This window comes from Hyla sarda, chromosome 2, assembly GCF_029499605.1.
Source record: "Hyla sarda isolate aHylSar1 chromosome 2, aHylSar1.hap1, whole genome shotgun sequence".
NCBI lineage: Eukaryota > Metazoa > Chordata > Amphibia > Anura > Hylidae > Hyla > Hyla sarda.
In genome coordinates, this window is record NC_079190.1 from 194,531,229 (window position 1) to 194,558,237 (window position 27,009).

A 27,009-nucleotide genomic window follows, 5' to 3' on the forward strand; every position below is an offset into this window, starting at 1 on the left:
TTCTCCCATTCATGTGTAACGACTGGAGATGTGGATCCGCTGTACCTTGTGTGGATGATGGCTTGAGCCGTACCAGGGAGCGGAGTCTAAGGAGACGATTGTTCTCACCAGAGCCTGCCGCAAAGCGGGATGGACTTGCTGCGGCAGGCGGCTCCCTGAAACAACTCATCCACTAAGGCAGCCAAGGTAATGCGTGGCACATAGAGGATGAGACAAACTCATAGTCTGGGGCAGGTAGAAGGTCAGGGCAGGTGGCTCAGCAACAAGGTCAGAATACGTATGTAGGAGGTCATAGGGCAGGCGGCAAGAAGGCGTGGTCAGGGAACGAGGCTGGCAAAACTGGTACATGGTAAGACAAGACACAATTCAGGCAACGCTTTCTCCAAGGCACAAGGGCACAAAGATCCGGCAGGGGTCAAGAGGAAGTCCGGGGCTAAAAAGGTTCAGGAGCAGACAAGCACTAATCATGCGCCGAGACCCAGGAACAGCAGAGGGGATAGAGTGCAGACAAGGTAAGTTCGCATACGGGCACTGGCACCGCCAGCAGCAGGGGAGAGAGCAAGAGTGTGCTCGCGGCCAGCAAGACTGGCCACAGCACGAGCTGTTACATCATGTCAATGGGAGACAATTTTTGCCGATGTTCATGGGGCTTGCTGTAAAGCATATCTCTAAATGATGTTAAAAAGAGCTTAGTGAAGATGGATGCCCCCAAAATAATGTACCAAAAAAGAAGAAATTAAACTTTTACCTCACCATGGACAGCATAAAAACAATCAAAAAAACTAATTAGCAAAATTGCATTATTTTTTATTTCCCCCCAACCTATCATGAGAATAAAAGGGAATCAGTTCTACTATAGTACTATGTCAACTTCCTTGTTTTTCTTCTCTGCACAGTACCACTACCAGCCACCAGAGAACTGCAGCTAAATGGGCACTTGAATGGGACAACGCTGCATTTCCCTGCAAAGCTGGTTGGCCGTGGGGCACTGTGCAGGAGAAAAACAGTAATTGGTGTCAAACCTGACTAATCATAAAGTGATGACATAGCTTAGAAATATAGTTACATAGTTACATAGTTAGTATGGTTGAAAAAAGACATACGTCCATCAAGTCCAACCAGGGGTTTGAAGGGAAGGATGTAAGGGGATAAGGGAAAGGGATGTAGTTTTATAATTCTGCATAAGCTTTAATGTTATTTTGTTCCAGGAATGTATCTAACCCTGTTTTAAAGCTGTTAATTGTTCCTGCTGTGACCAGTTCCTGAGGTAGACCGTTCCATAAATTCACAGTCCTCACGGTAAAGAAGGCGTGCCGCCCCTTTAGACTAAACCTTTTCTTCTCCAGACGGAGGGAGTGCCCCCTCGTCCTTTGGGGGGGTTTAACCTGGAACAGTTTTTCTCCATATTTTTTGTATGGGCCATTAATATAATAACTTTATTTAAAAAAAAATTCTAACAGTATACATATGATATATGCTGTGATTAGAGATGAGCGAACTTACAGTAAATTCGATTCGTCACAAACTTCTCGGCTCAGCAGTTGATGCTTTATCCTGCGTAAATTAGTTCAGCCTTCAGGTGCTCCGGCAGGCTGGAAAAGGTGGATACAGTCCTAGGAAAGAGTCTTTTCCAGCCCACGGGAGCACCTGAAAGCTGAACTAATTTATGCAGGAAAAGTCATCAACTGCCGAGCCGAGAAGTTCGTGACGAATCAAATTTACTGTACGTTCGCTCATCTCTAGCTGTGATACTTATATTATCAGCTCTTCCCCAACCAATTCTCCTTCATATCCCAGCAACCCAAAAGTTTATGGCCTGTTTTATTGGCACACAGTAAAATATAGTGAGTTCATTCAGCTGTTAATTCCTTTAGCGCATATTTTCACATGTGTGTCACTCCAGATCTATATGACGGCTCCTTGCTAAGTATTCCTACAGAAAAATGCAAGCCTGCAGGAGATGCAATCTACAGCTCTGTCTATGTGGCGGTTACATATTGTACTGTCTGATGTGTAAATATTAAAGATCTGGTTGAGTGGACTAGAAGTTCTTCTTTCATTATCATTTCTCTGTAGGATAATTAGACTTTTCCTTCTTATTCACTACTTTGAACTTTATCTATTATAGGATAATCCAGTTTATTAACATAAGTATTGGCCTCATTTTAATCCTTTTGCTTAAATTAGAGCATAAGAAATTGATTTGATAAAATGTGTTTGTTTTATTCAACAATATTATTTAGCTTAAATTCACTATTTCTTAAAGGCATGTCATAAAGTCAGGCATTATTAGGCCATTATGTAGGACTCCCTCTATGGGCAAGAGCGCATAGTCACTCACAAAGATTGGTAGTATAGTTAATATATATATATATATATATATATATATATGCATATATATATATATATATATATATATATATATATATATCTATATAAGCAATATTCCCACTCTCCCCATTATAAAAAAAATTACACATCTCTTTACCTCCTGTCGTATCTCATATGCCTCCGTTGATGTCCCACTGCAGTACACTCCATTCTGGTTTTCTGTGGTCAATACGTCATGCTGCGGCTCAGCGAATCACCAGCAGCAGTGATGTCCCGCAATGGGCAGTAATTGGCTGATCGACAATGGGACATATTGAGCCTTGGCACCAGGAAGAAGACCATTTTAGAGGCTCAAAGTGTCACATTGTCGCTCAGATAATCACTGGCTGTGACAAACAAATGGCTGAGCTGCAGTGTCACTATTTACCACAGGGAACCAGGGAATGTTGCTAGAAAAACTATCCCAGTGTACTTCTTTAAATAGCCACTATGTCAAAAAAGTAATGACCAGGACTATATCTGCCATGAGGCAAGATAAGCATCTTGCCTCAGGCCGCATACTCCTGAGACTCTGAGGGGGAGCCTGTGCCAGGGCCTGCACCGCTTATGTCAGCTGCCTGCACTAACTCAGCTACACAGTTAAGGACTGTAGGATAAGTAGTCAAGTGGGTTGGTTACCATAGCTGCTTCCTGCCTGGGGGCCTTGAGTGGCATGTCTCTCCTTAACTGTGTATAGGGAGATATGTGTCATGCAAGGCCGACAGGAGTCAATCACTGTCCTGTGTGAGTGACTGCAGGGGACAGCAGGGATAAGTAAGAAAAATACAAGTTTTCCCTTTCTCCCTTGAAGGTTTTAAGCAGCGCAGTGGTGTGTAAGACGATATTACCATGATGCCCTGCACCAAGCATAAGAACAACTGTCCATCTACTGGGGGGCAGCCAACTATCTATGCTGGGGTGCAGCCATTTATCTGCTGGGGAGGGGGGGGGGGGGGCAATGATTTCCATTCTCGGAAGCAACCATCTATCAGCTGTGGGCCAACTATTTACCAACTTAGGTTAAAAACTTTTCTTATGATTTCCAAAGGGGTTAAGACACAGGCATTTCAGAGAAACCATAGTTTAAGAAACACACTGAGACCTGGCCGCCCATTAATGCCTCTCTTCTTATCTGTGTATAGGTAGAGATACATCCTTTAAAGCCAGCAGGGAAGGTAATAGCAGAAAATACCCCCCAAACTTTGAAGCCCAATTTCTCCTGATTCAGAAAACACCCCATATGGAGGTGAAAAGTGCTCTGCTGGCACACTACAGGTCTCAGAAGAGAAGGAGTCATATTTGGCTTTTTGGAAGAAAATTTTGCTCTGGGGGCATGCCGCATTTAGGAAGGCCCTATGGTGCCAGGACAGAAAAAAAAAAAAACACATGGCGTACAATTTTGGAAACTTGCCCCCTTGAGGAACGTAACAAGGAATAAAGTGAACCTTTTTCACGACTTCTGCATATGTAAAAAAAAATAATTTCTTTTTTACACTAAAATGCTTGTTTTCCCCCAAATTTTACATTTTTACAAGGGATAATAGCAGTATGGAAATACCCCATAAGTGGACGTGAAGTGCACTTGGGGTGAACTACAATGCTCAGAAGAGAAGGAACATCATTGAGCTTTTGGAGAGAGAATTTGGCCATGTGCATTTACAAAGCCCCCCGTGGTGCCAGAACAGTGGACCCCCCCACATGTGACCCCATTTTTTAAAACTACACCCCTCACGGAATGTAATAAGGGGTGCAGTGAGAATTTACACCCCACTGGCATTTGACGGATCTTTGGAACAGTGGGCTGTGCAAATTAAATATTTTATTTTTCAATTTCACAGACCCCTGTTTCAAAGATCTGTCAGACACCAGTGGGGTGTAAATGCTCACTATACCCCTTGTTACATTCTGTGAGGGGTGTAGTTTCCAAAATGGGGTCACATGTGGGTATTTATTGTTTTGCGCTTATGTCAGAACCGCTGTAAAATCAGCCACCCCTGTGCAAATCACCAATTTAGACCTCAAATGTACACGGTGCATTCTCCCTTCTGAGCCTTGTTGTGCGTCCGCAGAGCACTTTGCGCCCACATATGGGGCATCTCCGACCTCAGGAAAAATTGCGTTACAAATTTTGGGGGCTTTTTTTCTTTTACCGCTTGTGAAATTTAAATGTATGGGGCAACACCAGCATGTTAGTGTACAAAAATGTTTTTTTCTTACACTAACATGTTGGTGTAGACCCCAACTTTACCTTTTCACAAGGGGTAAAAGGAGAAAAAGTCCCCCAAAATTTGTTAGGCAATTTCTCGCGAGTACGGCGATACCCCATATGTGGCCCTAAACTGTTGCCTTGAAATACGCCAGGGCTCCAAAGTGAGAGAGCGCCATGCGCATTTGAGGCCTAAATTAGGGATTTGCATAGGGGTGGACATAGGGGTATTCTAAGCCAGTGATTCCCAAACAGGGTGCCTCCAGCTGTTGCAAAACTCCCAGCATGCTTGGACAGTCAATGGCTGTCCGGAAATGCTGGGAGTTTTAGTTTTGCAACAGCTGGAGGCTCCGTTTTGGAAACACTGCTGTAGGATAAGTTTTTCATTTTTATTGGGGGGGAGGGGGGGCAGTGTATGTGTGTATATGTCGTGTTTTACTCTTTATTTTGTGTTAGTGTAGTGTAGTGTTTTTAGGCTACATTCACACTGGCGGCGGATTACACTGAGTCTCCCGCTAGGAGTTTGAGCTGCGGCGGAAAATTTGCCGCAGCTCAAGCTTGAAGCGGGGAACTCACTGTAATCCGCCGCCAGTGTGAATGTAACCTGTACATTCACATGGGAGGGGGGGCAAAACTACAACTCCCAGCATGCACTGACAGAAAGTGCATGCTGGGAGTTGTAGTTTTGCAACAGCTGGAGGCACACTGGTTGGAAAATACTGAGTTAGGTAATAGAACCTATTACCTAACTCTGTATTTCCCAAACAGTGTGCCTCCAGCTGTTGCAGAACTATAACTCTCAGCATGTACTGATTGCCAAAGGGAATGCTGGGAGATGTAGTTATGCAACAGCTGGAGGCACGCAAGTACAACTCCCAGCATGCCGAGATATCCTTTTGCTGTTCCTGAATGCTGGGAGTTGTAGTTTTGCAAGATTTAGAAAGGTTCAGGCTGGAGATCACTGACAGTGGTCCCTAAACTGTAGCCCTCCAGATGTTGCAAAACTACAAATCCCAGCATGCCAACACAGCAAACAGCTGTCAAGGCATGGTGGGAGTTGTAGTTTTGCAACATCTGGAGGGCCACAGTTTAGAGACCACTCTCCAAACTGTCGCCCTGCAGATGTTGCTAGGCAACAGACTCCCGGAAACGCCGCTGCCATACTCACCTCCACCGCCGCCATGATCACAGCCGCCGCCGTCATCTGGAGCTCCGCAGCTGGGTAAGTGACCACCGCCGCCGCCGCTACTACACGGTTCCTCCCGCTGTGCCCAGACACCGATGGGTGGGCATAGCGGGGGGAACCGAACTTTAACCCCCCCCCCCCCCCCGCCCCCAGTCTGCTATTGGTCAGTCGCTCTGCCGATCAATAGCAGGGATAGGAGGGGGTGGCACCCCTGCCACCTCACTCCTATCTCTTCACGGGGATCTCTTCACCCCCAATCCCCCTTATTTTATCGCGGCGCCGCCGTTAATGGGCAGGGGGAGAGCGCTCCCCCTGAAAACACCATAGATGCTGTGATCAGAGCTGATCACGGCATCTATGGGGTTAATGCTACCGGTGGGACTCCGGCTGTGATTGACAGCTGAGTCCCGCCGGAGATCTCCTGCGTTGCCCGCAGCAGAGCAGGAGATCGCTTGGACGTATGCATACGTCCATTTGCGCGAACGTGTAGTTTGCCTGGACGTATGCATATGTCCAATAGCGGAAAGGGATTAAAGGGTAACTCTCATTAAAACTAATTTTTGCTATTGCACACCTTATGGTAAATAAAAAAAATATTTCTAATATACTTTGTTTAAAAAAAGTTTTTCTATGTTTTATTTGTGCTTTAAAAAGCTCAAGAGCACATTTTCCCCCATCTTATACACAGACTTTGGACCGAACTCCAAACACAGAAAGTGCAGCCTGGATTGCTCAGGGGGTGTGTTCAACCTCATCCAATCATGGCTTCTCTCACACTTAACTTCCATATGCTGTTGGTTGGAAACACACCCCTCAGCACTCCAGGCTGCACTTTCTGTGTTTGGGCTTCGGTCCAAAGTCTATGTATGAGATGGGGGAAAATGTCCTCTTGAGCTTTTTTAAGCACAAATAAAACATGGAAAACTTCATTTTTTTTTAAACAAAGTATATTAGAAATATTTATTTATTTACCATAAGGAGTGCAATAGCAAAAAAATTTAAGAGAAGAAGTTAAAGAGGAGGAGAGAACCCGCAGTGTATTGAAAAAGTTACCCATTATCCCAAATTTTTGAAGAGTAGCAAGTAAGAAAGGCAAACCCAGCCTATCAAAGGCCTTCTCTACTTCTAAACTAAGAACCACAGCCTGCTCCAAACGCTGATTGACCAGATCAATCAGATCGATCACCCATCTTGTATTGTCACCTCCTTGACGACAGGGAATAAAGCCAACCTGGTCCTTATGGAGAAGAGATGGGAGGAAACAACATACCTTGGAAAACAATTTCAGGTCGGAGTTAAGCAGTGCTATGGGTCTATAGCTGGAGCAGTCATGTGGGTCCTTGTCCGTCTTGGGTATAAGAGTGATTAAGGAATGCATAAAAGACTGCGGGATCCCCTCACCACTAAGAAAATAGTTGAAGAGAGGGGCTAGCTTAGGAAGAAGTAAACAGAATAAGTCTTGTAATACAAATAGGGCAAACCGTCCGGTCTGTGGGAGAGCCTCGCAGGAAGAGATTTGAGAACCTCGGACAGTTTCTCAAGCATGATCGGAGAATTCAAAGTAGCTCGGTCAGAGGCTGAGAGGGTCGGAAGGTGACAATAAGAGAGAAATAGTCCAAAGCAGCATCTCGTTCCACCAGGTCAGACAGAAGTTGGGAAGGAAGGGAATAGAGTTTAGAGTAGTAATCCAGGAAAAGACAAGGTATAGTATCAGGGTGATAGTGGAGAGTACCAGAAGAGTCCTTCAGGGCCGTGGGCAAATAGGGCGCAGCTTGTTCAAAGACACGTCTGGCTAAGGGTGGTTTCACACCACGTTTTGTACTTACGGTTCCCGTATACGGCTGGGAGGGGGGGCGGGCTTAATTGCGGCGCCCGCACTTAGCCGCATAGGGGAACCGTATTTAATGCATGTCTATGAGCCGACCGGAGTGAACCGCAGCCTCCGGTCAGCTGCGTTTTCGGCCGTATACAGTTTCCCGACCGTAGGCAAAAACGCGGTCTACCACGTTTTTGCCTGCAGTCGGGAAACCGCATACGGCCGAAAACGCAGCCGACCAGAGGCTGCGGTTCACTCCGGTCGGCTCATAGACATGCATTAAATACAGTTCCCCCTATACGGCTGAGTGCGGGTGCCGTGATTAAGCCCCGCCCCCCCTCCTTTCAGCCATATACGGGAAGCGTAAGTACAAAACGTGGTGTGAAACCACCCTAACATAGTGTTAGCCTTATTCCCCTTCTCATAAAATCTTTGCTTAGCATAGAGTAGCTGACGCTCAAATTTATGGAGTGCAAGCTCCCCTAATTGGGCATGTTCAGCTACAGTCTCCTCAACACTGAGAGAGAAGGGAAGGTCAATAGGGAAGACTCAAGCCCAGCAATTCGAGAATGCAACTCCTGGGAGCGAGCCATGGCATCTTGCTTCAATTGAGAACCCAGGACTCTGCAGTGTCCCCAGATCTCAGACTTCTGGGCCTCCTAGAGCACAGCTTGAGAAGAGACCGAGTCCTGATTGAGAGAAAAATACTCGGTAATGCACGCCAGGATCTACTCCCGGGAGGGTAGAGATTTGAGTAAAGAATCATTCAAGCGCCAGTGACACTGCCGGGAAAAATAAGAAAAAGAAGAAAAAGAGAGAAAGACCGGACTATGGTCTGACCAAGAAATAGGGTCTATAGAAGCATCAGAAAGCATATGAACAATAGGTAAATTGCCAAAGAAGTAGTCAATGTGTGTGTGTAGTTTATTGGAATGGGAATAAAAAGTGGAGGATTTATCAGTAGGGTGGTTAATCTGCCAAAGATTACAGAGACAAGAGGAGCGAATAAGACTTTTAAACTGAGAGGCTAGGCATAATTGGACAGGAGAGGGAGCGCAAGCAAGAGGAGAGTGGGGGTCCATCGAGGGAGAGAGAATTAGATTAAAATCGCCCCCTAAGAGCCATACGGAGGATACTTACTTATGAAGCCTGGTGAGGACTTTATACAAAAAGGAGATTTGGGAGGATTTGGGGGCATAGATATTACAGAGAAGAAGAGGATTACCACCCAGAGAACCCTCAACAGGAGAACCTGCCATCAGCCGCTGGGAACACTGTAGAGCGGCAGCTATGCAATCCCCACGAGGGGAGGAGGAGGAGCCCATGGAGCGGGAGCAGAGTCTGGCTGCTGGGCCTGCAATGGCGGGCGGGCCTACTGTTGCCTTTGAAGAGAGGGGCCGGAGATAGCGCTGGATACCCCCAGGTGAGGCAGGAGGGTACCGGAGAGTAGAGAAGCGCCGGAGAGTCCTGCTGGAGGTTCTCCCCATGAAGTGCTGGGCTGTTACAGCTTATGAAAGCTGACAGAAGGAATGGAGCTCTCTTCTCAGGCAGCCTTATTCGTCGGCGCCTCGCCACGCCCCCTACTTTTACCATTTTTAGAACTGACCTGTGACTAAACTGTCTAATTTGCTGAACTTAGATAGGACTCAGAACAAGTGCAGCGATAGCACTTTGTCCTACCTGCAAAGCCAATGGCTTGTTCAGAAATGTAGGCAGCATTAGAAGAGCTGTATCCAAGGGGAAATAGGAATCAAAATGGGTGACAACCCATGCATCATATAAAACAAATGTACACTAAGCAAACATAAGAGCCTCCACTTAATTATTTAATAATAGCTTATGGCGCACCATATATATATATATATATATATATATATAGACAAAGAATGCACCCCATCCACCTCTATCAGGTGTGTATATAAGGTGTCTTGGATGTTCCAGACCCTGCCATGCTTACTGAACTGTTCACACAGAGGCATATTCACAGTGTAGGGTCCGTCCCAATGAGGCCACCTTATCGCGGTGGGACGGTCCAAGCTATTTGACCGCTGGCGGAGACCAATTTGCGAGCTAAGTGCCTCACTATCTCATAGTTTCACATTTGCATCTATTATACCATAGCTGTATAGCTCTCCATGTTTTAACTGCATATTCATGTTTCATCTATATCTTTGTGCTGGCAGTGTGCTGCTGCATTCTTCTGTTGCTATATATATATATATATATATATATATATATATATATATATATATATATATACAAGTTTTTCCTGGACTGGACCAGGATGACTACTGATATCTATCAGCAGGCACCCTGTGCAAACCCCTGGGATGTCCTAAGACCTCCCCATGTCGGCAATTGATGCAAATCGCCGGTCAATTCAGACCGGCGATTTGCGGCGATTCCGGGCCAATCGGGTCTCTGGTGACCTGGAAAAAAAGGGTGAATGGGGTTGTCCGAGACAGCCCCATTCACCCTTACCCAGCAGGACATTGATCGGTTGGAACGACTGACCAATCACTGCCCTGCTGGGCAGTGATCAGGGCGGCGATTGGGACCGGTGGGGTCTCTTACCTCTCCCTGGTCCGGCGGGGAGTCCCCTTAGAAGCGGCGGCGGTCCCGGCGGTGGTCCCGGCGGCGGTCCCGGCGGCGGTCCCGGCGGCATCAGCGGCAGTCCCTGCAGCAGGATACAGCAGGAGGTGGGGCCTGTTCACCTCCTGCTGTTGCTTAGCCACAACTCTCAGCATGCACAGCCAAAGGGCATGCTAGGAGTTGTAGTTTTTCAACAGTTGGAGTTCCAACTACAACTCCCAGCATGCCATTTGGTAGTAGTCTGTGCATGCTGGGGGTTGTAGTTATGCAACAGCTGGAGGCACATTTTTTCTATGAAAAAGTGTGCATCCAGCTGTTGCATAACTACAACTCCCAGCATGCACAGACTACCAAAGGGCATGCTGGGAGTTGTAGCAGTGTGCCTCAAGCTGTTGCAAAACTACAACTCTCAGCATGCCCTTTGACTGTCAACACAATGCAACTGAGTGTTGCAGTTTTGCAACAGCTGGGGACACATTGGTTGTGAAACAGAGTTTGTGTCCTAACTCAGTGTTTCGCAACCAGTGTGCCTCCAGCTATTGCAAAACTACAACTCCCAGCATGCACTGAGAGACTGTACATGCTAGGAGCTCTAGTTTTGCAACAGCTGGAGGGACACTGGTTGCGAAACACTGAGTTAAGTAACAAACTCTGTGTTGCGCAACCAATGTGCCTCCAGCTGTTGCATAACTACAACTCCCAGCATGTATGGTCTGTCAGAGCATGCTGGGAGTTGTAGTTTTGTAACAGCTTGAGGTAACCCCCCCCCCCTCGTGAATGTAAAGGGTACACTCACATGGGAGGGGGTTTACAGCGAGTTTTCTGCGGCAAGTTCGAGATACAGCGAGAAACCCACTGTAAACCCCCGCCTGTGTGAATGTTGCCTAAAAACACTACACAAAATAAAAAGTAGAACACTACATATACACACCCTTACACAGCCCCCCCCCCCCCCATATAGAAAAACAAACAAAAAAAAAGTCTTGTACGGCACTGTTTCCAAAACGGAGCCTCCAGCTGTTGAAAAACAACAACTCCCATTATTGCCGGACAGCCACTGACTGTCAAGGCATTCTGGGAGTTGTGCAGCAGCTGGAGGAACCCTTTTTGGGAAACACTGCCGTAGGGTATTTTGGTGGCGGATGCAAATCCCCAAAATAGGCCTCAAATGCGCATGGCACTCTCTCGCTTTGGAGCCCTGTTGTATTTCAAGGCAACAGTTTAGTGCCACATATGGGGTATTTCCATACTCGGGAGAAATTGCGTTACAAATTTTGGGGGGCTTTTTCTCCTTTTACCCCTTATGAAAAGGTAAAGTTGGGGTCTACACCAGCATGTCAGTGTAAAATAATTAAATTTTTTACACCAACATGCTGGTGTTCCCCCATACTTTTAATTTTCACAAGCGGTAAAAGGAAAAAAAAGACCCCCAAAATTTGTAATGTACGAAACTACCCCATATGTAGGTGCAAAGTGATCTGCGGGCACACCACATGGCTCAAAAATGAGAGCGCACTATGTACATTTGAGTTCTAAATTGGTGATTTGCACAGAGGTGGCTGATTTTACAGCAGTTCTGACATAAACGCAAAACAAAAAATACCCACATGTGACCCCACTTTGGAAACTACACCCCTCACGAAATGTAACAAGAATGATAGGAAGAGGAAGCCTTAACACCCCACAGGTGTTTGAAGAATTTTCATTAAAGTTTAATGTGAAAATGAAAAAAATAAATGTCACTAAAATGCTGGTGTTACCCTACATTTTTCATTTTCACAAGGGAGAATAGGAAAAAAGGTCACAAATATTGTAGCCCCATTTCTTCTGAGTAAGAACATACCCCATATGTGTATGCTCTGTGGGTGAACTACAATGCTCAGAAAAGAAGGAGCGCCATTGGGCTTTTGGAGAGAGAATGTGTCCAAAATTGAAGGCCATGTGCATTTACAAAGCTCCCATAGTGCCAGAACAGTGGACCCCCCCCCACATGTAACCAAATTTGGAAACTACACCCCTCACAGAATTTAATAAGGGGTGCAGTGAGCATTTTCACCCCACAGGTGTCTGACAGATTTTTGGAACAGTGATACGTGAAAATGAAAAATTACATTTTTCATTTGCACAGCCCACTGTTCGAAAGATCTGTCAAATGCCAGTGGGGTGTAAATACTTACTGCGCCCCTTTTTAAATTCTGTGAGGGGTGTAGTTTCCAAAATGGGGTCACATGTGGGAAGATCCACTGTTCTGGCACATCGGGGGGCTTTGTAAATGCACATGGCTCCCAACTTCCATTCCAACCAAATTTTCTCTCCAAAAGCTCAATGGCGCTCCTTCTCTTCTAAGCATTGTAGTTAACCTGCAGAGCACTTTGCATCCACATATGGGGTATTTCCATACTTCCATGGGGTTACAAATTATGGGATAACACCAGCATTTTAGTGAAAAAATTTTTTGTCAAACACATGTGCAGTGTTAAGGCTCACTGTACCCTTTGTTACATTCCTTGAGGGGTTTTGTTTCCAAAATAATAGGCCATGTGTTTTTTATTTTTTTGCTGTTCTGGCACCATAGGGGCTCTCTTCTGAGCATTGTAGTGCACGTGACGTCCACACATGGGGTATTTCCATACTCAAAAGAGATGGGGTTGCACATTTTGGGGGGCATTTTCTCCTATTACCTCTTGTAAAAATGTAAAATTTGGGGGAAAACCAGCATTTTAGTGAAAAAAAATTCATTTACACATCCAACTTTAACAAAAAGTCATCAAACAACTGTGGGGTGTTAAGGCTCACTGTACCCCTTGTTATGTTCCTTGAGGGGTGTAGTTTCCAAAATAGTATGCCATGTTGGTTTTTGTTTGCTGTTCTGGCATCTTAGGGGCTTCCTAAATGGGACATGCCACCCAAAAACCATTTCAGAAAAACTCACTCTCCAAAATCCCATTGTCGCTCCTTCCCTTCTGAGCCCTCTACTACACCCGCCGAACACTTGACATACACATATGAGGTATTTCCTTACTCGAGAGAAATTGGGTTACAAATTTTGGGGGGCTTTTTCTCCTTTTACCCCTTGTAAAATTTCAAAAACTGGATCTACAAGAACATGAGAGTGTAAAAAATGAAGATTTTGAATTCACCCCTTCACTTTGCTGCTAACACCTAAAGGGTTAACACACTTTTTGAATGTCATTTTGAAAACTTTGAGGGGTGCAGGTTTTATAATGGGGTCATTTATGGGGTATTTCTAATACAAAGGTCCTTTAAATCCATTTCAAAGCTGTATTGGCCTCTGAAAAATTCTGATTTTGAAAATTTTGAAAAAATGTTGGGAAAATTGCTGCTGAACTTTGAAGCCCTCTGATGTCTTCCAAAAGTAAAAACATGTCAACTTTATGATGAAAATATAAAGTAGACATATTGTATATGTGAATCAATGTATAATTTATTTGTTATGTCTATTTTCCTTATAAGCAGAGAGTTTCAAAAAATAATTGCTAACATTTCAACTGTTTAATCAAATTGTGGAATTTTTCACCAAGAAATTATGCAAGCATCGACAAAAATTTACCACTGACATAAAGTAGAATATGTCACGAAAAAATGATCTCTGAAAAGTAAAAGCATCCCAGAGTTATTAATGCTTAAAGTGACAGTGGTCAGATGTGCAAAAAATGCCCGGGTCCTTAAAGTGAAAATGGGCTGGGCTTAAGGGGTTAAAGAGGAACTCTGGTGGGGGGGGGTATGTTTTCAAATGAACTGGTGCCAGAAAGTTAAACAGATTTGTAAATGACTTCTATTTAAAAATCTTAACCCTTGTAGCACTTATCAGCTGCTGTATACTACAGATATACTACAGAGAAATTTGTGAAGTTCTTTCCAGTCTGACAACAGTGCTCTCTGCTGACACCGCTGTCCATGTCAGGAACTGTCCAGTCCAGGAAAGGTTTTCTATAGGGACAGTTCCTGACATGGACAGAGGTGTCAGCAGAGAACACTGTTGTCTGACTGGAAAGAACTTCACAAATTTCTCTGTAGTATACAGCAGCTGATAAGTACTGGAAGCATTACGATTTTTAAGTAATTTACAATTCTGTTTAACTTTTTGGCACCAGTTGATTTGAAAACATTTGTTTTCCACTTATTTCCACCGGAGTTCCCCTTTAAGTATGTATGTATGCAAATGTGTCCTTGTCTGACATGACCCAACTTGACTGACATTTTCCCCACAAGGGACAGTCTTAAAAATCAAGGGTCAGGGCAGCATTACTAAGACAAATCACCATATTTTCATTTATGATCTGCTCCCTACCCTGAGGAAAGGATCTTTGCATTATTCCTAATGTAGTAATATGATGGAGAACTGTGATATAGTTACCTTGTTTTCAATCAAAATATCCGTACTAGTTCATATTTGTGCTTTTTGCTATTATACCATGTTACCAGTATAAATATATTGCATTGCAGGCTATGGTTTCTTCCATCCTGTATTTTGCACATCCTGTATTTCAAGACTAAAATATGTTCTTATTTCTGAACACTAGTCTTCTTACAGTTAATTGAAGTTATTTCTGCGCCCCTAGGTATGCATTTTTCCCCTTTCTTTTTATCTATGTTACAGTTAGAGCAGGTGTTGCTAGTATGCAGATACAATAACCCAGTACAAGTAGCTGTCAGGCTTCATGTTACATTATGAATGACTTTTAAAAAGCTGTAAAATTATGTAGTTATCAAGTTGTGAGAAATTCCTTAACATTTCCTACAGTAACCCCCCTATACTCTCATGCAGGTGAATATTGGTTCATGCAATCTATAGGGGAATATTGGGTCATATTTGGTCTCTCCACACTTGTCTGATATTAGTCTCAATTTTATGTAGTTTATAGCAAACAATACCATTTAATAAGCAATTAAATAATGTTCATGACATTTAATTTGCTTCCAGATATCATTTCAACCAATGTTTACAAATTGCTATAACTATTCATGAAATAGTAAATTACTGTACAAATACCAAAACAAATTTAAAATTCCAGTTTGCTCACATTTTATCTTCCTGTATGGTAAACAATAACACATAGGTGACATTAAATATATGAAAGAAATGCAATAAATCATGGCATTGGTAAGAGCTGTGTGCACTACTTTATGGGCTTAGCACATCTGCCATGTTAAAAAGCTCACAGACTTGATATATGTAAAATCCTAACTTGAGTAGTTCATTTCTGAACCGGACAACCTATTTGGGAAACTTGTGTTTGTTTTCCTAATAGGTTTCTCGCTCCTGGAAAAAAAAAAAAGAGAAAAATAATTTACTACTTTACCTCTGAAGTGATGTGCTTTCCAAGTGCGTGTCAGTATACAAGGGTGTCTTGTGTCCCTCTGCTGCACAAAGTATTCCTTATATACCCTGTGGCTGTAGGTAGAGTTTTAAAATCTAGTTGGACAGGAGGTGAACTCATATGAAAGGCACTTTCATAAAAAAAAACTCACTTTATGAATGCCAGACCTTCTGTAAAAAGTTTGTCGAAGGCTGCCTCATCTAGAGAGTCAGGTTTCTGTATTTTCACAAATGCCACATCCAAAACTGGAATTACTTGCAGATGTGTAGAAAGGTTGTATCACAATGTGTCATTCTGAATTCTTTGTCTTTAATCAACTTTTGGCAACAATCAAATTATGTTTTATTTTAAAAGGGTTTAGGGGGAGGGGTTAGTAACATAATACCAAAATATAGAAAAATACCCAAAAGATAAATGGTCTGTTCAGGATGGGCCCCCTACTGTGACCCTCTGAGTTATGTTACTTGTAAAGTGATTCCTCGATGCCACCGTCAGGTTGGCACTGGAGTCCAAAGAATATGTGGTGGCAAGTGTGTATAGCAAAAAGCTAGTGAAGTCAGGAACATAATCAGTCGTCTACAGAATAGGGGTCAGTATAAAATGGAACTATAGTCTGGAGATAATTCAGGGTCCATACTGGTGCAAAAATAGATAACAAAACAAGAGAGAGGCAGAATAGCCATCTTAAAACAAGGCCAGCATCAAGGTGAAAGTGAGGATAAGGAATAGTCAATAACACAGCTAACCAGGAGAGGATTGTGTAGCAAAACACATCCAGCAATTTTAGGCACTAGTTAAACCTTTCGTAATTAGAAACATGTAAAAAAACGACAACAATATAAAAGAGCATACATGCACTTATCGCTGGGAAGGTGTCTATGCGTCCTGGAGTCCGAGGTCACAGGATCTTGAGAGGAGACACTATGAGATCCTCTCAAGATCCTGTGACCCCGGACTCCCGGATGCATAGACATTTTCCCAGTGGTGAGTGCATGTATGCTCTTTTATATTGTTTTCTACATGATACTTTACCTAGTGCATGCACCCCGCAAGTGTCGCTTATGATTGGTGTTGCGACCATTCTAAGCCCTCTTCTACCGATGCTTACTGCTGTTTTTCATTGGTGTGCTCTCTCCTCACTTCCTTCTCCCATGTTGATATAAAAATGACATCCAACATTTATCTGGACAAGCGTAAAAAGGTAAGACAAACATTTTTTTAATCAATGGGAAAATATATGTATATACCAGTCCTCAAGAACACTAGGGATGTGTAGAATAAAGAGGAAAGAAAATAGTGGATCTAATAAGGATTTATTAATATATGTATATAAGTAAGTAAATGCAAATAAATCACCAATCACTCTGCAGGGCCCTTGCAGGAATGAATTGGTAATAATCAATTAATATATAAATAAAAATGCTAATGAAAATGCAGATAAAAATAATATAGCAGAAATGCACCAATGTCCACTACGGTGGTTAGCAACGTGTCTCTTTTGGTTAGTAGTCAGTCTTGGTCACAGTTAAGTCCAAGGATATCCAATTAAAAGAGTCACAGTTCAGTAATCAACTCCTATGATACTGTAGCCAAATATAGCAATAGTGGCGATAATAGCAGCAGTTGTAGCAATTATGGCAGTAGTTTGTAGAGTATCGGTGCACAGCACCACTCAGCCTTCTTCTCGGCTGTTAGCGATCCCGGCAAGCAATGATGTTCACAGGTAGCGATTTCGGCAGACCGCGATGTCCTGTAGGTGATAAAAGCTGTTTGTATTGCCGGTCTGGATCGTAGCCTAGGTGAGTGGTTCTCCGGTAGGCTGTAAGTATCCTGGGCTGGCACGGGGAGGCGTCCGGCCTAGGGAGAACGTGTCCAGGAACTCTGCCGTCCGGGGCTGTGAATGGAGATCTGGGAGCAGCTGCGTGTCTGAATGATGCGCTAGCTGCGCGCGTGTTGCAGTGGTCCCAGTTCTGTGAGCATCCAGCAGTTACTAGCCAAAATGTGTGGATATAGTCTCTTTAGAAGTGGTATAAGGTGCTTTTGCAAGTCAGACGCGTTTCAAGGCCTGCGGGCCTTTTCTTCAGTGACAGTAAGGTATGTAGGCCCAGTGGTAGGGTCTGTATTTATAAGGTCTACAATTAATGATGTCATGTTAAATGAGGGTGGCTACTAAAACATGGAGCCTGACTAGTTCAGGTTGGATGTAAAATCAGAGATGGATCCAATAGAGTAAGTGAAAGAAAAAATAAAAGAGAAATAAAGAGAGAAAAGAGGGTGAAAATGAACAATGTATGAATTTGTGAGTGTATATAAATACCTACATAGGTAAGATATAAATAGAGATATAGAATGAATGTGAGTACAAAATGTATAGAAGGATGCAATATTATATAGTGATGAATTTAATTTATAAAAAAGAATATATATTAATAGAGATAAGTATTGTATAATAAATTAGATATATATCCAAGATGGATATACAATACCACATATTCATAAGAGTACAGTGATGTAAAAAAATGAGTATAAACTAAAAAATATAGCATAAAAATATGACGAAAATAGCGTGAATCAACATTTATGAGAGGATAAAAATATCGCAGTGTAAATGTAGTGTGGACACAGACATATAATATAAATATGAAAAAAACATATAATATGAATATGAAAAGAAAAAAATAAAATAAAAATAAAAGAATAATAATAATAAATAAATAAAATAAATATATAAAAAAAAAATTATAAAAACATGGTAAAATGGCATAACATAAAAAAGCATATAAAAAGCATTAATGACGCAGGAATTTGAGGGGGGGAAGGGGGAGGGGTAAAGGGTTCCAGACAAGGAAATCGTGGTTCTGATGTAGATAATTCTTTTTTAATCAACTGGTGCCAGAAAGTTAAACAGATTTGTATATTGACTTCTATATCAAATTTTAATCCTTCCAGTACTTCTCAGCTGCTGTATGCTACAGAGGAAGTTGTATGGTTGTTTTTTTTCTGACCACAGTGCTCTCTAATGACACCTCTGCCCATGTCAGGAACTGCCCAGAGCAGGAGAAGTTTGCTATGGGGATTTGTTCCTGATCTGGACAGTTCCTGACATGGACAGAGGTGACAGAAGAGAGCACTGTGGTCAGGCACAAAAGAACTACACAATTTCCTGTTTAACATACAGCAGCTGATAAGTACTGGAAGGATTAAAAATGTTAAATAGAAGTGATTGACAAATCTGTTTAACTTTTTGGCATCAGTTGATTTGAAAAAAAAAATTTTTTTCCACTGGAGCACCCCTTTAATGAAATTTCAAAAAAAAAAAAAAAAAAAAAGAGTCATTTTACTGGAGCCCAGCATTGTTGGGGATATTTTACTACACTATTTGGATGTTTCTAGTAACCATTTAGTTCTGGCTATCTGCACAATGTGGAGCCTTAGCGTGGGTGAGAGCCAGGTGGGTGAGTGGTGGCACCAAGTCACCATGCTTGAGAATTACAGCCTGCAATATGTGAGAGCTGGATGTAAAAGAGAAAATGCTAGACTGGAAACCCAGTGGTGCTAGCCTATATAGATTGACCTGAATACTGGTGGTCAAGACCTTTTCGTATCCAATTGGGCTACTAATAAGATCACAATTTGTTAGCATATTTAACATCTGGCAGAGATCAGGAGGTATAAAGGAATGTAAGGTCCTCAGGAAGAGAATCAGATGAATGTAATGACCCAGTTAGTCAGACAACAAGTCAAGTGGCAAGCATGCCTGATGTGGATTGAGTCTCAATGCAGACAAGTATTTGTGATCATTCAAAATACAGTAGAATGGGGAAATTTCCCCCTCTCTTGTCCTCTAGGGAAGAAGGCTATTGAAAGAGAACTTAAGTACTTCAGAACACTTTATTAGGATCAATATGATGGAGCAGAAAATAAGCTGAAACCTTGAACTGCCGAAGTATATTTTAAGGTTAGGGAAATGAGTGGAGAAACGGAGAGAGAGATTTTAATAAATTGATAATAGTTAGCAACATCAAGGCCAAGATATTGAAGATGGTTTTCTACTCACGTCTTTTCTTGATTCATATCAAATTCTAAGGTCCATCAAGATTCACTTGCTAATATAAGTGCCCATTAAGATCAAAGGTAGAGGATATCATTTCTTCACCGTAATCGTATTCAGCCCCCAATAATCAATGCAATTTTTTTCCTTTTTAACAAAAAAAATATATTCTTGTATAAACCCTTTCTTCAAATTCTCTTTGATCAGTGAAAATAGAATGGAAATGTGTGTTCTCTTTATCCTAGCACTTTTCAGATGCTGAGGACACAATCTTCTGACGTCCTCTTCAATGAGATGCAGTCTTACCTGTTCTAGTCCACCATTCAGTTTTTAGGTGCACTTTTCTGTGCTTATTTTCTCAGAATGCTGAGCTTTGATTTCTGACATGGTAAAAAAAACATGAAAGATATATATGACTAGGACATCAGTAAGTGGTATGCCATTTTCTTGGAATATCATCATTCACTTCAATTTTCTCAAATAATTGAGAGACAAAAGTTATTATTAACATATATTACATTGAGCCCCCTTGCTATATGTTGGCAGGGGCTCAATGTAATATAGTGAACAGTAGAGTGATATCTATGTGATATGTAACATTTTGAAGCCTTTTTAGCCTTACCTGCCACTGAACCAAAAACAGAACAAAAGAATTAGTTTTTCTTTAATACCTGTGCTCTGTTTGGGATGCATTACTAGACCATCCTGAATTAGCCAAAGCAGAAAGTCATTATGAGAGAAGTGGCTTGCCCTCTGGTGGACCTGGCCTATCCAAGTATCCACCAGTGATAACAGCTGGTAGCAGGAGCTGTTTGATGGAGAACATTCATTTTAAAGAAATGTTGTCTTAATGCCCTCATAACATAAGTGTTGTTCACCGAGACAACATGTCACAACTAATAATTGGAATGTGAAGCACACATGTAAGTCATTCCAGAGGACATCTTTACTGGATGGACCATTGTACAAATACAACACCGTCTGGCTTTTACCTCAACTCTATTTACTCTTAGATTGTAAGCTCTTGTGAGCAGAGCCCTCATGCCTCTTGTTTATATTAACAATATATGTGTAATTATGTCAATCTATGTACCCTTGGAATTGTAAAGTGCTGTGGAGTTTGTTGGTGCTGCATACATAAAAAGCATTATTATCATTATGCAGTCATCCACTATACAGCAAGACGTTGGTACTGGAATAGCTGTAGAATTTGGGTTTTATGTATAAAACAAGTTGTACAGGCGGTGATCTTGCCTTCAGCAGCTATGAGATCAGGTTACCTAAGGCCACAGAATTGTTCTTACTTGCACTGCTATACAGGTTCTCAAGTATCTGTCAGAAGAGGTGCTTGGAAAAGAAAAAAATAAAGCAGCAAGACAATATCATCATGGCACCAAGACTAAAGGCCTCTAGCTGGTGTTCACCTGTGATCTCCTCTTAAATGGTCATTTATAAAAAGTAACTGCAATCTTAGGCCTCATTTAGATGGCTATTGTACGGCCATATTTTCTTATCCATATTTCAGCCACAAATCCTAACCCAACCACATCTAACAACCCAAACTTATGGCAACATAGATCCCTGTTATATTGTTATTTTAGGCCACTAGACCTGCATTTGAGCAGGGAATCCCAGTACAGACACAAAGATGCACCCACATTATGAAAGACTGGATGAGGCATTATCATTGTTAAATACTTAAAGTGTTACTGTCATTTGTAAGAAAATTAAAAATACCTTTTGGTCTATGTATACTATGGCACTTTCCTTGAAGGCAGGGGGTGTTTCTTCAGAACCATGACAAACTTTCTCCTTTCCTTCTCCCCTCCTTCCCCTTGTCATGAGGTCTGTACCTAAAGTGCATGCTGTATATAACCCTAAAGCCGACATGTGGAACCTTCTGTATATGGTGCAAATAAACAAATATGTTCATAAAATGACCAAAAAAGAAATAATCTAGCATAAAAAATAATAATATTTTAGCACCTTGTATTGCTTGTCAGTGTGCATGGAAATTATTCTCTTCTGAAAAGGTCTGGGTCCTGTCTGGATCTCACAGGGGTTCTGCTCATGAAAGCTGGATAATAGACTGCACTAAGGCACAGCAGGGAGATAACTACACCCCAGGTCCAAATATCTTGTTATCAGGACCAAAATGACTTGGATACCAGGGTTTATTTGCAAAATTAAAGAGACAGAGACCCCTAGTGGTCATTTTTTAAACAACATCTTTCAAATTTTTTAATTACATATATTGGGAAAATGGTTTGTTTTTAAGGAAGTATTAAATAAAAAAAATTGTTGGTTCTAATGACAGTAATGCTTTAAGAAAATATCTGATTTACATAAGATCAGAAAAGGCCTGTAAAACAAGGCAAAAAAGCAAAAAAATTAAATGTCCCAAAATATGTGTTTCTTAAAGAAGCAGTCCAAGAAATGTATTTGTTTATATAGTGCAGCTTAGGGTATTATTAACCCCTTAAGGACATCAGGTTTTGGCATTTATTTTTGCATTTTTGTTTTTTCCTTGTCACTCTTTTCCACCTACAGAGCTGTATGAGGGCTTGTTTTTATGATGGAGCAGTGCTGCACCAGCACCTTTCATTGTACCATAAAATGTACAGAGAAACAAAGAAAATATTATTTGAATCAGCAATTTTAACTTTCGGATTGTTTTGTTTTAACACTGTTTACCATAAGAAATAAATAATGGTATAGCTTAATAGTTCATTTCATTTATTTTTTTATTAAAATTTTTTTGTAAAATGGGAAGAGGGGGGCATTTACATTTTTTTTTAGGGGAGGGCTTTTTTATATTTAAAAAAAACTTTTTTTTTATTATTTTATAAGCAATCATTAGATTGCTAATACTAAATGCTGAACTATTGCATTGCTCAGTGAGATCGTCATAAGAGAGAATAATGACCAACATGAGCGTGATCACTGATGTCGGCCATTCACTGTAAGTGTGGGCTTCTCACAGAGCACGAAGTGCATGAAGTGAGTGCAGCTTATGCGCTTGCTTCATAACCTTACTGCACAGTGTGCCGTACATGTGCGTCTCATCTATGGGTTAAATAAGAAAGCAGAGGTTGTTGCATATGCCACACTGTGTAGAGTTGGTCTGGCACCACACAGTCAGCAAAACGTCCAGCTGACTAGAGAGGCAGGGGCACACATAGAGCATAGTGATTGGGGGTGCTATTCAAAAGACAAAGTCTATACAAAAGTGGAAGTTCGTAGAAAGGAATAATGAATGCACTCACCAAATGTGGCAACTTGCTAGAAGAACTTTATTATTAAAAGCAGTGAAAGTACAGAGGGTACAATCAGGGAGCAACAGCCGCGAGGTTGCTCCCTGATTCTACCCTCTGTACTTTCACTGCTTTTAAGAATAAAGTTCTTCTAGCAAGTTGCCACATTGGGTGAGTGCGCTCGATATTCCTTTCTACGAATTTCCACCGTTGTTGCATATGCCTTGTGTATTCTTGTTTTGGCTGATGTGGCATACAAGTATTGGCTGCCATCCTGATTCCTATTCCTCTCTGATATAGTTTCCCACTGCAGCCCACACTGCCTCTAGGTTTGCAGAGGGTTGGGGCAGTGTATTATCGCTGCATCTGCTCTGAGTTGCATCTAAGTGCAGAAAGTGACATAGATCTTCTTTCCCCTCACATTTTTGTATATAATACAGCAGCTATATCACATATAACAGGAGATACAGTCATTGTGCCCCGTTATATAACTGCAGCTGATCAGTGTATGGACTCACCTATTGTCATTGATCTCCTTGTTAGTGTTGCTCGCGAATATTCGCAATTCGAATTTTATTCGCGAATATCGCATATTCGCAAATTCTCGAATATTCGCGAATATAGTGCTATATATTCGTAATTACGAATATTCGTTTTTTTTCGTTTTTCGTTTTTTTTTCTTTCACAGTACACATCACAGTGATCATCCCTTTCTTCTTCCAGCTTGTGTGGGGTAAAGAAGGCTCTCATACTACTGTGTGAGACTGGTGTGCGAATTTTCACGTATGCTAATTTTGTAAATGCAAATTTTCTCATATGGTAATTTTCGCATGCGCAAATTTTCGCGTATGCGAAAATAAACCGCGAATATTACGAATATGCGAATATTCGCGAATATATGATGAATATTCGTCCATATATTCGCGAATATTCGCGAATTCGAATATGGCCTATGCCGCTCAACACTACTCCTTGTATGTAGGATCTTCTTCAGCTGTCAACACATGGAAGAAACATAGAGATGAACAGGGAAGGTTGAGCTGAAAAGCAGGGAGTCTGAGCTGCCAAGAGGAATCTGATTAGTGATGATTAATCAAGCAGTTCACATGAAGGGAGGTGGTGGGAGGTGTAAACTTGGGCAACCCCTGTGGAGTTGGCTGCATTATCTGAAATGCCCAGTAGATGGCGGATGGAGACCTCAAATTAACTAGTATGCTATTAATAAAGACTGGAGCTGTGATCACATGATTAGCAGCCATTTGCTGATTGGTGGAGACTTCTGTTACATGATTGTGACATCACACAGGTCCTGTGCCCTGAGGATTTGCTCAGACGACCACAAACTTAGCCATAGAAAAAGCTGTGAGAGACTGCACCACGGAGACAGCACCTAGCTGAGAGAACTTGCTTCACACAGAACCACACCAGCTGAAAGGGAGACCTGCTGGCAGAGTCAAGCCTAGTGGGTGTGCTAGTGGGTGGGTGAGGAAAATCCACATTGCATTCCTATCTGTGTTACACTATTGTATTATCCTATGTATATTGTTCATTTGCTACTTACTATATAAAGTTAGTTCACATTAGGCTGTGTCAGTCTCATTGTACCAAGTATGTTCCCAGTGGGACCACACATCCCTACCCCAGATGCTCCACTGGGTGGAGGCACTGCCGCAGACATGTATCCCAGCTCCCAGATAGCGGAGGCTCAGGATCCGCCTGTCGGGCGTAGTGAGGTAGCTTGGGTAAGGGACCCCAGAGACACAAGGGGGCACTCCCAAAAAAACGGCTACATATGGAGGCACTGCTGAGATCATAAATTGGAGTACAGCCAGTGAGAATAAGTTAAGTCCCCGGGCCACTCCCTCCTTTGCAGCAAAGTGGGCCCAGCAACGGAATGTACCATTACAGCAAGCCATAGTATTATGCCAAGTACCACCCTCATGTGAGATGAGCCATGTCATCTTGTGTATGGAAATCCGACTGGGAATAGAAATGGCGACTGTCAGGGATATCCTGCAAGATCCTGATGGCCAAAGGTACATGTTAAAATATTGTCATACAGATCTGAGAGACAATGAAAGGCCTATCAACATTCATTTGTATGGAGCCACAGATGAAGGATGCTCCTTAGTGTACACCCTCCCTTAGCTGCCCACCTTACAAGAGAACAGGGGATGATTACTCCTAAAACAGAGTCTTCCCCATCTCCAACATTACAGAAACAAGACAACCCTCTATTTCGTAGCACGTCTACAGGAAGTAGTGATGTATCTGACATACTACAAAAGCTCTCAGAGGCCATAGTGACAGCAAACCACACCCATAGTTACCAAAAACTAAAGGTGTTTTCCTGGAATCAGTCTGACCCTACAGGAGAAGAGCCTTTTGGGGTCTGGAAGGATAATGCTATGCAATTGTTGGAGGAATGGTCTTGTACTGATACCATAAAGAAACAGCGGTTCATGGAGAGTCTTCATTTTCCAGCTACAGACATGATAAGACTGTGCAAGGGAATGAATGGACAAGCTACTGTGCAAGACTATCTGCAAGTTTTACAGGGCGCTTATGGAAAATCAGTAGATTTGGATGATCTGTTGGTTAAGTTCCTAACCACTAAGCAGAAGGAACATCAAAAAGTCACTGACTATATCAACCGTTTACAGCTATCGCTGGGATAGTTATTCCATAAAGGAGTAGTCACCTCCTCTGAGTTGGACGCTCGACTATCTAAGCAAATTCAGAGAGGTGGTTTAACCAATAATCCAGTTATGATTCTGCTGAGAGCCAGGTTGGATATTAAAGTTCTGCCCTATTCCACATTAATAAATGGAAATTGGAAGACCAGATGTGTATACCTCCTCTACAGAAAGAGAAAGAGGATACAGAACTGTCAGCTCTTAGGAAAAAGGTGGCTGAATTGAAGCTTTTATGCAAATCACCACCAGAGAGAGCAGATCCTTCCCCCAGAAGTGGGGGGCAACATCGAAAGACTCAGAGGAAGCTGTTTCCTGAGGATTCATCCCACCGAGGGGACTGCTTTAAATGTGGAAAGTCAGGGCATTTTCAGCGGGAATGCCCTGCAAATTCCATGGAGGTAGATGTGAAGGTGCTGGCAACCGAGCTCGAGGAGACTCAAATGACCAGGTCTTACAAGCGAAGTAAGAACAGGCTTCCACATAGTCTATCCATAGGGGCCAAGATTGGGCCGAAATCCTTTATACACGTGCAAGTGGAAGGAATTTATGCTTCAGCATTGCTAGATACAGGGTCTCAAGTCATCATTTACAAATACTTCTATGAATGTCATTTGAAACACATTCCCATGGAACCTGCAGGAGAGTTTCAGCTATGGGGCTTTGGGTCTCAAGCACAACCAGTGGAGGGATGCATAAAAGTGACCACAACTATTCCCCAGTAAAACACCGGGATGATTTGTCCTATGGAGCTTGAAGCTCTCATATGCCCTGCAGCCAAGAAAATGTGCACCCCAATAATCTTGTGTAATGCAAAGATGGTACAGGATGTATTCAGGGCCTACCTAACAGAAGTGGGAGATGTTTCCTTAGCCCGACTGATGGAAGTCAGCCCTGTCCTAGAAAAAGAGGAACCTGTATTTGTGAAGCCCGGTGACCAAAACCTTGCGAGCAAAAGCCTTGTTACGCCGAGCGCTCCGGGTCCCCGCTCCTCCCCGGAGCGCTCGCTACACTCTCGCTCCCGCAGCGCCCCGGTCAGATCCACTGACCGGGTGCGCTGCGATACCGCCTCCAGCCGGGATGCGATTTGCGATGCGGGTGGCGCCCGCTCGCGATGCGCACCCCGGCTCCCGTACCTGACTCGCTCTCCGTCGGTCCTGTCCCGGCGCGCGCGGCCCCGCTCCCTAGGGCGCGCGCGCGCCGGGTCTCTGCGATTTAAAGGGCCACTGCGCCGCTGATTGGCGCAGTGGTTCTAATCAGTGTGTTCACCTGTGCACTCCCTATGTATACCTCACTTCCCCTGCACTCCCTCGCCGGATCTTGTTGCCATCGTGCCAGTGAAAGCGTTCCCTTGTGTGTTCCTAGCCTGTGTTCCAGACCTCCTGCCGTTGCCCCTGACTACGATCCTTGCTGCCTGCCCCGACCTTCTGCTACGTCCGACCTTGCTTCTGTCTACTCCCTTGTACCGCGCCTATCTTCAGCAGTCAGAGAGGTTGAGC

The 27,009-nt window shown here is 42.8% G+C and overlaps 1 protein-coding gene across 4 annotated transcripts in view; it reads right to left on the reverse strand.

Annotated features, from left to right (window-relative positions):
- The window catches only part of ECRG4 (ECRG4 augurin precursor), a 62,270-nt gene that overhangs the window by 14,074 nt on the left and 21,187 nt on the right, over positions 1-27,009 (reverse strand). The window contains exon 1 of one of the 4 annotated variants that reach the window (XM_056560519.1): positions 16,545-16,645. The exons of the other annotated variants lie outside the window; for them this stretch is intronic. The gene's annotated coding sequence lies outside the window, so the exon portion shown is untranslated. Of the gene's footprint in view, positions 1-16,544; positions 16,646-27,009 lie in introns of those variants that run through there. 4 annotated transcript variants of the gene reach the window in all.